Source organism: Octopus sinensis, linkage group LG22 (genome assembly GCF_006345805.1).
Source record: "Octopus sinensis linkage group LG22, ASM634580v1, whole genome shotgun sequence".
Classification (NCBI taxonomy): Eukaryota; Metazoa; Mollusca; class Cephalopoda; order Octopoda; family Octopodidae; genus Octopus; species Octopus sinensis.
In genome coordinates this window covers 19,669,671-19,681,360 of record NC_043018.1, presented here as the reverse complement: position 1 = coordinate 19,681,360, position 11,690 = coordinate 19,669,671, and the positions used below count along the sequence as shown (strand labels likewise).

Here is an 11,690-nt window from a genome sequence, read left to right as displayed (position 1 = left end):
GGAGGTTAATACATCAAACAATAGGAGTTTTATGACATTACAATCCCCTGATTATTTGCATTCCAACATATTATGTTTACCATTAAGTCTTTTATGAATAATATTTTTGTTAAACCTTTATTGTTGAATAAAATAAATGTTTGTTCTGACACAATCATCATTTTTATTACACTTGCCGAATAATTGGTGACAGCAAAAATGATGCCTCGTCACAAAAGTTTGTGCAGATTCGATTTATTTTAACAGAATGTGTGTAGATAGGCGTTACCAAAAGTCAGTGTGAAAACAACAGGGTTTGAATGCATATACATTTATTCATTGAGAGAATGTTGATTTGCCTAATAATGTGCGATGCAGTGTGTATGTGTGTGTGTGTGTGTATATCTTATATTTAATCTTTCTATAACATGTAATTTTCTAGATGGTGTAATATAATTTTTCATTATTGAATTGATAAAAGGTGGGTTTTTTTCTAATTTACATATATATGTATATATATATAATTATTATATTCTTCGGATTTGATGTGTAAACAAAAATATTTGTGTAAACCAAATATATATAAAATTATAATCTTCGAATTTTTTTTAATAAGCTAGACCAGTGGTTTAAATTGATGTTAATGGACTGACATCAATTTCTACCCTCATTATTTTAATTTATATTTTAATTTCTGAGTGGTCAATATTTCTAAACCCATAGTTATTTCGATCTTGTTAGGATGGACTTGGTGCAAACATAACTGTATCTATTATTATTATTATATTATTATTATTATTATATTATTATTATATTAATAGTAATTTTTATTAACTTTTATAGCTTTATAATTTTATGAACTGAACCATGGTTTTAATTATTATTTTTCATCTCCCTATGTGTTAGTTTTTTAAAACTATTAGCCAAATATGTATAATAACTGTGCTTATTAATATTAATATATACACTGATATATATTTTGTTTTCTTTTCTTTTGTTTACCTTGCATTATTGTACCAATGAGTATTATATTATATATGTGTAGCATTATGAAGTTTATGCATAAGTTTTTATATTTTACATTTTTATATTTTTATATTTATATGTATATGGAAAAATAATTTTTTCACAATTATAACAAATTTAATTCTCTGAAGAGGCCGTGGGGCATCCTTGTTAATGCCTCATTTATACCTGCCTTTATGGCTTATAGGTTAAATGAGGTATGACTGCCCTTGCTGCCGAAACAGCTGTAAGATATGATTTAATTACATATTATATTTGAAATTTTATACTTATATTTCCTTGTCTATATACATTTACTGTATATTTTGTATAATGCCTTTACTGATATGTAATGGTGTAATAAAGTATTGATTGGGTATCATCTGATAGTTGATGTTTTATTGATTTAAGTATGTTTCTCCATTTTCTAATTTTATATATATATATATATATATATATATTATATATATATATATTTTGTTATATTTCGGAATGATCATTTTGCCAGTTTCGCAAATAAAAACACACGCACTATATATTTGGTGTTATTTTGCTTCAGTGTTATTTATTTTTTACATTAATCTTAATCCTATTTCGGCCAGAGTTCTTTCGCCGCACTCCTGTGACCACATCAGTGGTCCTTTGTTTTCTTCTTTCTTATTTGTGTCTCTCCTTACTAACCGTCAGCCATTTTGTATTTCTATTATATATATATATATGTATGTAAGTATGTATGTATGTGTGTGTGTATGTATATATGTAAGCCAAGGGTTAAACAGAAGACATTTGCCCAAGGTGCCACACAGTGAGACTGAACCCGAAATCATATGGTTGCAAAATAAACTTCTTAACTCTAGACTCATGCCTGCACCTATGTACATACATATAAATACATACACATATACTCTCTTTTACTCTTTTACTTGCTTCAATCATTTGACTGTGGCCATGCTGGAGCACTGCCTTTAGTTGATTAAGCAAATCAACCCCAAGACTTATTCTTTGTAAGCCTAGTACTTATTCTATCAAGGTCTTTTGCCAAACCGCTAAGTTACGGGGACGTAAGCACACCAGCATCGGTTGTCAAGCAATGTTGGTGGGACAAACACAGATACACAAACATATACACAAATACACATACATATATATATATATATCTATATATACATATATACATATATACAATGGACTTCTTTCGGTTTCCGTCTACCAAATCCATTCACAAGGCTTTAGTCAGCTCGAGGCTATAGTAGAAGACTGTTGCCCAAGTGCCACGCAGTGGGACTGAACCCGGAACCATGTGGCTGGTAAGCAAGCTACTTACCACACAGCCACTCCGACACATATGTATATACATATAAATATATACACGAATGTATAAGAGTATGCCATGTGTCCCAATTTTGTTGGCTGATTTCACTCTTTCTGTAAATACTATTAAAATGTAAAAGGGAAGCTAGTAGCTCTGCTGAAAAAGGTGATGAGGGAGAGAGAAAAAGTATTATAAAAAGAATGAGATAGGTGAGAGAAGGAGAGAGGGTGACATAGACAGAAAAGTGTTGTACAGTCAACCGACAAGAGAGACAGGCATGCAGGCAGACTGTGAACTCCAAGAACAAATAGAAGAGAGGATGAAATAGTGCTCGTAAGTAAATAGAGACAGAAATAAGAGAGGTGGGTCACAAAGGTATTATCATTGGGCAAATGTTATTTTCTACAGCCTCAGGTCAACCCTGTGAGTGAAATTGGGTAGATGGAAACTGTACAGAAGCCTGTCATGTGGATGGTACCTGTAAGGTGCAGCTTTGTCACAAATTGTGTGTGTGTACGTGTGTGTGTGTGTGTGTGTGTGTGTGTGTGTGTACGTGACTGGTGTCACATAAAGCGCCCAGTTTACTCTGTAAAGTGGTTGATATTAGGAAAGGCATCCAGTTGTAGAAACCATGTCAAAGAGGACTGAAGCTTGGCACAGTTCTCTGGCTTATTGGCTCCTGTCAAACCTTCAAACTCATGCCAGCATGGAAGACAGATATTAAATAATGATGATGATGATGGTGGTGGTGGTGGTTATGTCGTTGAAGAGTGATGGCAATATACATTCAAACCTCATCGTTAGCTGTACACAAATGTTTTTGTTTACACGCCATGCAGTATCAATATGTATCACACTGCCACCACATCTGGCAATGACAAATGGTTGAAATATTTTCCAGACGAGTTAACATAAATCTTAGGAATTTTACTCCAAAGTGAGGACGTAGAGCTCTTTAAATAGACGTTTGTCATGTATCTTTTCTTTTGATGTGTGGTGTGAATATATATATGTATGTGTGTGTATACATATATACATGTGTGTGTGTGTGTATACATATATGTGTGCGTGTGTGTATATACACTTATATGTATGTATATATATATAAAGTTAATCCAAACATGAAAACACAAAGAGAAAACACAACAATGCAAGGACGTGGAACAAATATAGTATTATTGGACGCTCAGGAAAGAAGGAAAGAAGGAGGGTTTAACGTTTCGAGCGGAGCCTCTTCATCGGAAACATAGGAGAAGGAAAGATCCAGAGAAGGGAAGACAGAGGAAAAAAATCGCCAACGGTACACACGTGGTCACATTTATGTGTGTGAATGTATGTATGGGCATGTATGTATAACATAGACATGGCTAAGTAATTCTAAGAAGTTCTCTTTGCAGTCACGGGGTTTTGGTGTCAATTCTACAGAATGGCACCTTAGGTATCTGGTACCATATGTCCAAGCTGACCAAAGCCTTGTAAATGTAACTGGTAGATAGAAGCTGTATGAACACACATTTGTACATGTGTGCGTTTGTATGAGTGTGTGTGTGTGTGTGGTCACGCACACATGCATGTGCACAAGTGGATGTTTACATTGTGTGTTCTACATGCAAGTGTCGAGTTAAAAATCGGTGAGGTTTGTTGACAGGGGCAGACTGAGTATAACCGAGGGCCCTCGGGTATAACTGTTTACCATGCTGCTTTGTAGAGCTAACATGGAGAGAGTGGGCCCCTCAGAGATCCTGGCCTTTGGGCAGTGCCCGATTGACCAACGCTTTAGTCTGCCCTTCTTTATTGACATTCTTTGTCAACAGAATTTTCTTCTTACTCTGCACTTTCAAAGATATAGAGGAAATAAATAAATAAAAGTCCCCCACTTAAAAAGTCATTAAGTGTTAGTGACAGAAAGAGCATCCGGCAATAAAAATAACAGCTCAATGGTAAGTATTCATCTAACTCATGCAACCATGGAACAAAATGACCATAAAATGAATGAATAAATATGTTGGGCAAATGTTATTTTCTACAGCCTCAGGTCAGCCCATACTCTGTGAGTGAAAATGGGTAGATGGAAACTGTACAGAAGCCTGTCAAGTGGATGGTACCTGTAAATCAAAAGGTGCAGCTTTGTCACAAATTGTGTGATGTTGTTAATGACATATGTGTCTGTGGTGAGCTGGCAGAATCGTTAGCACGCCGGGAAAAATGCTAAGTGGTATTTCGTCTGCTGCTACGTTCTGAGTTCAAATTCCGCCGAGGTCGACTTTGCCTTTCATCCTTTTGGGGTCGATAAATTAAGTACCAGTTACGCACTGGGGTTCATGTAATCGACTTAATACCTATCTATGTCTGTCCTTGTTTGTTCCCTCTAAGTTTAGCCCCTTGTGGGTAATAAAGAAATAGGTATTTCGTCTGCCGCTACGTTCTGAGTTCAAATTCCGCCGAGGTCGACTTTGCTTTTCATCCTTTCAGGGTCAATAAATTAAGTACCAGTTATGCACTGGGGTCGATGTAATCGACATAATACCTATGTCTGTCCTTGTTTGTCCCCCTCTGTGTTTAGCCCCTTGTGGGTAATAAAGAAATAGGTATTTTGTCTGCCGCTACGTTCTGAGTTCAAATTCCGCTGAGGTCAACTTTGCCTTTCATCCTTTCGGGCTCGATAAATTAAGTATCAGTTACGCACTGGGGTTCATGTAATCGACTTAATACCTATGTCTGTCCTTGTTTGTTCCCTCTATGTTTAGCCCCTTGTGGGCAATAAAGAAATAGGTATTGAGCAGAATATTTGCTGTAGCCCATCTTTTATACCAAGACAAAACAATGTACATGATAACACTTCAAATCAGTTAAAATCAGAAGTCATGAGAGCCACTGTCTGCTACTGCATTGGGGCATTTTATTATTATTATTGTTGTTATTATATGAGATATTTATATCTATGTATAACAATTTTGTTTATAAAACTTCCATTAAATGTTATTTGATTTATTTATTTATAAATTTTAAATTAAATATATAAATATTTTAAATTACAGTGTCAAAGTGCCAACAGGGACAGTTAACAAGAAAAAGAGAGACGAATAAAAGAGAGAGAAATAGAGAGAGAGAGAGAAATAAGGACAAGCAGATTGAGAGGGAGGAAGAGGGAGAAAGAAAGAGAAAGAGACAGACAGAGCAGTGGAAAGAAAGATAGAGACAGACTGAAGGACATAGGCAGAAAGGAGAGAGAGAGAGAGATGAAGAGGCAGACATAGAAATAGAGGGAGAGAGAGAGAAAGAGAGATGAAGAGGCAGAGATAGAAATAGAGGGAGAGAGAGAGAGAGAGAAAGGAGACAGCAAGACAGATTGGGAGAAAGAAAGTTTCTTAGCTGGTCGCTCGTGTTGCTAGAAACAACAGCAACCAAACCCCCCACCATTTCCTTGATATCTTAAAGGAAAACATTGCACACTGCATACACAAAGATGCGATGGTCATGGCTATACCGTCTTCGATCGATTGTAGACAGGTCTGCTCTATCGGCGCTAACTCTGGACTTAAACAACTCCCGCTACCGCCACCACCATCGTCATCATTATTACTCCTACTTCCACCTCCACCATCACTCCAACTACTACTACTACCACCGTCCATACCACCGCCTTAACCACCACTCTACTACTGTTACGACAACCACAACCGCTACCGCTACCATCATCACTACAAGCACCGCCATAACCGCTACCCGTACGCCACCCGCCCTACCACCCTTATAACAGCAATCACCATCAACCACCACGACTACTGCAACTACTCCTACAACCACCACCACCATAATCACTACCCGTACACCATCCCACCACTACCGCTACTACGAAAGGGAATTGGTACTTTAACGAAAAGCTATTGTTTGGTTTGGGTTTTAGACCCACGAAGAATACGAATTCCTGTGAGTGGCGACGGGGAATGGCAGTGTGCAGTGGGGGGGGGGTAGCGGGAAAGGGTGGAATTTAATGGGAAGATGCGACATGCATGCCTTTCTCCAAGAGCCCGTTACAGACGTAAATGGCAATCTTTCGTCTCTAGTAGACCTTTCCGTCGATTTCCGTAAAAATTTTTTTTTTTTTTTACATATGGGCTTGCGGGAACTTTTGAAGTAATGAGAGCGAAAGAGACTAAGAGAAAGCGATTGTATGACGAGGGAAGTTCTTTTGAAGTTGCCGTGCATGTGAAGCATTGATGTACATGTGTGTGTGTGTGTTTGATGGAGTGTGGGAGACAGACAGTATGTTGTGTAAGTGAAGTGCTTCTGTTAGTGTGTGTGAAGAGACAGAGTAATGTGTGAAAGAAAGAGATAACTGAAATTTTTTACTCGGTGTATGTGTATATGTATGTATGCATGTATGTGTGTATGTGTATGTATCTATGTATGTGTGTGTGTAAGTATGTGTGTGTATATGTATGTATTTATGTATGTATGCAGGCATGTATGTATGTATGTATGTATGTATGTATTTATGTATGTATGTATGTATGTGTGTGTATATGTATGTATATTACTTCAAAAGTTCCCGCAAGCCCATATGTAAAAAAAAAAAAAATTTTTTTTTACGGAAATCGACGGAAAGGTCTACTAGAGACGAAAGATCGCCGACGTAAATAACAAAAGAGAAAAACGTGTTTTTCTAAGAGCGACTCGAACGAAACCCCCCAAAAAACAAAAATTTGCTTACTTCACCATAAGAGTGCATGTCACAATAAACCCGACCGAACTTGGCGTCAGACATGTGAAAACGGTTGGTGATGATGCTTCAGCACCGCATCACCTCGTTCCGTGATCGCAGGAATTCCGGACGTGACCATCACGCCTTTTAACAATTACGCCTAGCATTTACATTATTTAATGTTGTTCTTCTTATCTTATTTGACACACACAGTCAGGAGTGATTTAGTGGCGGTAGGGGGAGAGATTTGGCTGTTATTTCTAGCAAACCGGTACCAATAGAAGCTTCCCCGTTGGTTGGTAAATAACATGATGAATGGTATTCCAAACGTGACCATCACGCCTTTTAACAATTACGTCTAGCATTACATTATTTAATGTTGTTCTTCTTATCTTATTTGACACACAGTCAGGCGTGATTTTAGTGGTGGGGAGGAGAGATTTGGCTGTTATTTCTAGCAAACCGGTGCCAATAGAAGCTTCCCCGTTGGTTGGTAATAACATGATGAATGGTATTTCCAAACGTGACCATCCCGCCATTTTTTTAGAACTATATCCATAATTACAGAATCGCTTTTTCTAAGGTTGTTGTTATTTGAGACAGCAGAATGTAATTTGATGGGGTGGAGGAGAGATTTTGTTATTATTTCTAGCAAGCAAAACGACTACACAGAAGCTTCTTTGTCGTTAAGTTGGTAATAACAAGATATTCCAATCGTGACCACCCCCACCTTTTTAGAGATATGTCGAGGATTACATTATCATAAGGGGTCTTTTATGATTCCGTATTTGCTCGGATCAAACCCGTTAGTTTGACTGTTATTTCTAGCTAGCCGTGTAGCCACACGAAGGCTCCCTTTTTGTTAAAAACATTTTTCGGCAGTAAAATTAGCCATGATTTGAACTTAAAACCCTGAGAGAAGAAACGAAATAAATGTAATACGTTTAAGTTCGGTAAATTCCGTCTCGGACATAACAAAAACAGCCTCAATGTGGTCGTCTGAGAAGCTAGACACAATAGCGAAATCTCTTCCAAACCAATTTTATTGCATTAAAAAAAAAGGGGGAGGGGACACATTAAATAATGTAGTCCTATGTAGACAATGCCTTAAAAAAAGGCGAAATAGGTGTTAGTGGAACTCCTTTTGGTTATAGAACTGAACTGGAGCTAAAGAATTCCTAATTATGGTACAGGAATACTGGTGTGTGGAAGGAATAACTATAGAAAATTGAAACTTCGTTCTCTTTATATACATAATTAATATTTATTTTATTGATTCTACGAGATCGAAGACAAAATCGAACGTGTTGTGGTTCCAAGTGAGACTAAAGAAGTTTAGTTCGAAGTGCATAAAAAACCGTTTAAGGCCGATGTTCTTCGAGTCTGGTGTTCTTTCTGTCAAAGAAGCGACATCTTTGCCAGAGACATTGTTTACAGACAGTTTGTCAGTGCAACGAGGGAACCGCCTCTTTGTGGTATTCCAGCTTCAGAAATAGCAGCTAAATACCCCCCCAGATTACAGTTTGTCAGTTCAACGAGAGAACCGTCTCTTTGTGGTATTCCAGCTTCAGAAATAGCAGTTAAATACCCCCCCCCCCCCCAGATTACAGTTTGTCAGTTCAACGAGGGAACCGTCTCTTTGTGGCACTCCAGCTTCAGAAATAGCAGTTAAATACCCCACCAGATTACAGTTTGTCAGTGCAACGAGGGAACCGCCTCTTAGTGGTATTCCAGCTTCAGAAATAGCAGTTAAATACCCCCAGATTACAGTTTGTCAGTGCAACGAGAGAACCGTCTCTTTGTGGTATTCCAGCTTCAGAAATAGCAGTTAAATACCCCTACAGATTACAGTTTATCGTGTTTGAAACAGAAAAAAAAACAAGAAGAGATGGCTCGTTAGTCGCGGTGGGTCTACACAAATCTAAGAAGGCGGGATGGTCACATTAGAATGCCTTTAATCATAGTGTTGGGCTAAACAACAACAGTAGAGTTTACACACACAACAGTAGTTTATACACACACACACATGGACGAATATATATATATTACATAATAACAATAGCATTTGTTTTTAACATTTGCAAAAGATGTGGAAGCATGTAATTGAAATGTAATTTCAAAACCACAGAGTGTGGAGTCTGACGCTCCAACGACTTTAACACATCTATAAATAACAACAGCAATAACAACAATAATAATAATAATAATAATAATGATGATGATGATCATGATGATAATTAAACCTTTCTTTTTAATGATTCTGTATGTTTAACGAGGCGAAAGTAAAGAATATGTATGTACACCCGGTCTTTGGGGTTAGTTAGGTTTATCGGCATCGTTTATTGTGAACCCTTTAGTTGGTTAATAGAACAATTATTATTATCATTATTATATTATTATTATTATTAATTATAATTATTATTATTGCATGCTGAATATATGGTTTTATTAATATCTGGAATGGTGTAAAAGACGATAAACAATGATGATCATGATGATGATGACGATAATGATGATGATGGTGGTGGTGGAGGATTTCTTTATATAACGAACCATTTCTTACACACACACACACTGACACACACACACAGAGTACATACCACTACTGTTACGGTTACTAGTAATAGTACAACTAATATTAATAATTGCTTAAAAGATATTAATGATTTCCTAGTAATAGTAAATTCTGAAAAACAGTCGATATTTTGCAGCTGTATATATTTCATGCCCTCTGTTCCTGTTCGATAATAATAATAATAATAATATAAGTAATAAGAATAGTAATGATAATGGTAATAATAAATACAGAGCAAATAACTTTCACGTTAAGCAATTACTGAGGCAGACAGGCAGCAATGTGATTGCGTGTGTGTTTTGTTTGTTTGAATTAAGACAAGGCACCTGCATGCTTTTGTAGTAGTATGTAATTTACTCAATTAAGAAAGGCGGTCGCACATTGAAGACAGAGAGACAGAGATGGAGAGATAGGGAGATAGGGAGAGAGAGATGAAGGGACAGAGATGGAGATAGGTAGAGATGTAGGGACACAGATAGACAGATGGAGATAGATAGATAGATAGATAGAAAGGTAGAGAGACATACAGAGAGAGAGATAGACAGACAGACAGAGATAGATAGATAGATAGATAGATAGATAGATAGATAGAGAGAGACATACAGAGAGATAGATAGACAGACAGATAGATAGACAGAGAGACAGACAGAAAGAGAGATAGATAGAGAGAGAGACATACAGAGAGATAGATAGATACATACATACATACATACATACATAAACAGACAGAGAGATAGAGAGATGGATAGATAGATAGATAGATAGATAGATAGATAGATAGATAGATAGATAGACAGACAGACAGACAGACAGACAGACAGATAGATAGATAGATAGATAGATAGATAGACAGACAGACAGAAAGAGAGATAGATAGAGAGAGAGACATACAGAGAGATAGATAGATACATACATACATACATACATACATACATAAACAGACAGAGAGATAGAGAGATGGATAGATAGATAGATAGATAGATAGATAGATAGATAGATAGATAGACAGACAGACAGACAGACAGACAGACAGACAGACAGATAGATAGGTAGATAGATAGATAGATAGATAGATAGATAGACAGAAAGAGAGATAGATAAAGAGAGAGACATACATAGAAATAGATAGACAGATAGATAGATAGATACATACATACATACACACACACACATACATACATAGACAGACAGATAGATAGATAGATAGATAGATAGATAGAGACAGAGACGGGCATAGGGAGTGACAGACAGACAGACAGATAGAAAGATAGCTTGGTTGATAGGTAGAATATTTTTCTACCAAGGCGAATACCTCTGCAGTTATACTACGGAAGAACATAGGCAAATATAGCGATATGACATAGCAAAAAAAAATAGGAAATAAAGGCGTGTATTTACCATTGTGTTGGGACAAGGAACGATGTGGGGAGGGGAAAGAAAATATCCCTGCAATACATTAAAATCCGTTTGACAATTCCATCAGATTCAACGTTTTTTGCTCTCCCCCAACCCTCCCTCTGAAACCGAGGTCTAAACAATGCGGTGTTCTGCTGAAATGGTCTCCCATACATAAAGTTCCATAGAGGAGGACTTGAAGAATTCCAACGAGCAGCATGGAATCTTTTCTGATGCATAAATATATATCATATATATTTGTATATTTATATATATATATATATGTATATATACGCACAGGCATATATGTACAGATGCGCTCGCGAGCAGACACGCACATTAAGTATGTATATGTATATATATTTACATATATATACTTATATATATAAGTATATATGTGTATCTATCCATCTATCAATCAATCTATCTATCTATCTATCTATCTATCTATCTATCTATCGATCGATCTATCTATCTATCTATCTATCGTCATCTATCTATCTGGTCTGCCTATATATATATATATATAATATATACACACCAACACACATCATGTGCATATATGGGCATTTCTTTATATACATACATACATATATATGTTGTGTGTATGATATATATATATATATATATACATTATATATATGTATATATATATATATTATATATATATATATATATAGACATACATACATATATAGATAGATAGTAGATAGATAGAT

General features: G+C 36.3%; 1 protein-coding gene across 3 annotated transcripts in view; it reads right to left on the bottom strand.

Moving 5' to 3' along the window:
• The window catches only part of LOC115223120 (alpha-1,6-mannosyl-glycoprotein 2-beta-N-acetylglucosaminyltransferase-like), a 635,056-nt gene extending 623,956 nt beyond the window's left edge, over positions 1–11,100 (bottom strand). For all 3 annotated transcript variants that reach the window (XM_036512165.1, XM_036512164.1, XM_036512166.1), the window contains exon 1: positions 10,975–11,100. The gene's annotated coding sequence lies outside the window, so the exon portion shown is untranslated. The remainder of the gene's footprint in view (positions 1–10,974) is intronic.
• Positions 11,101–11,690: the final 590 nt, after the last annotated feature.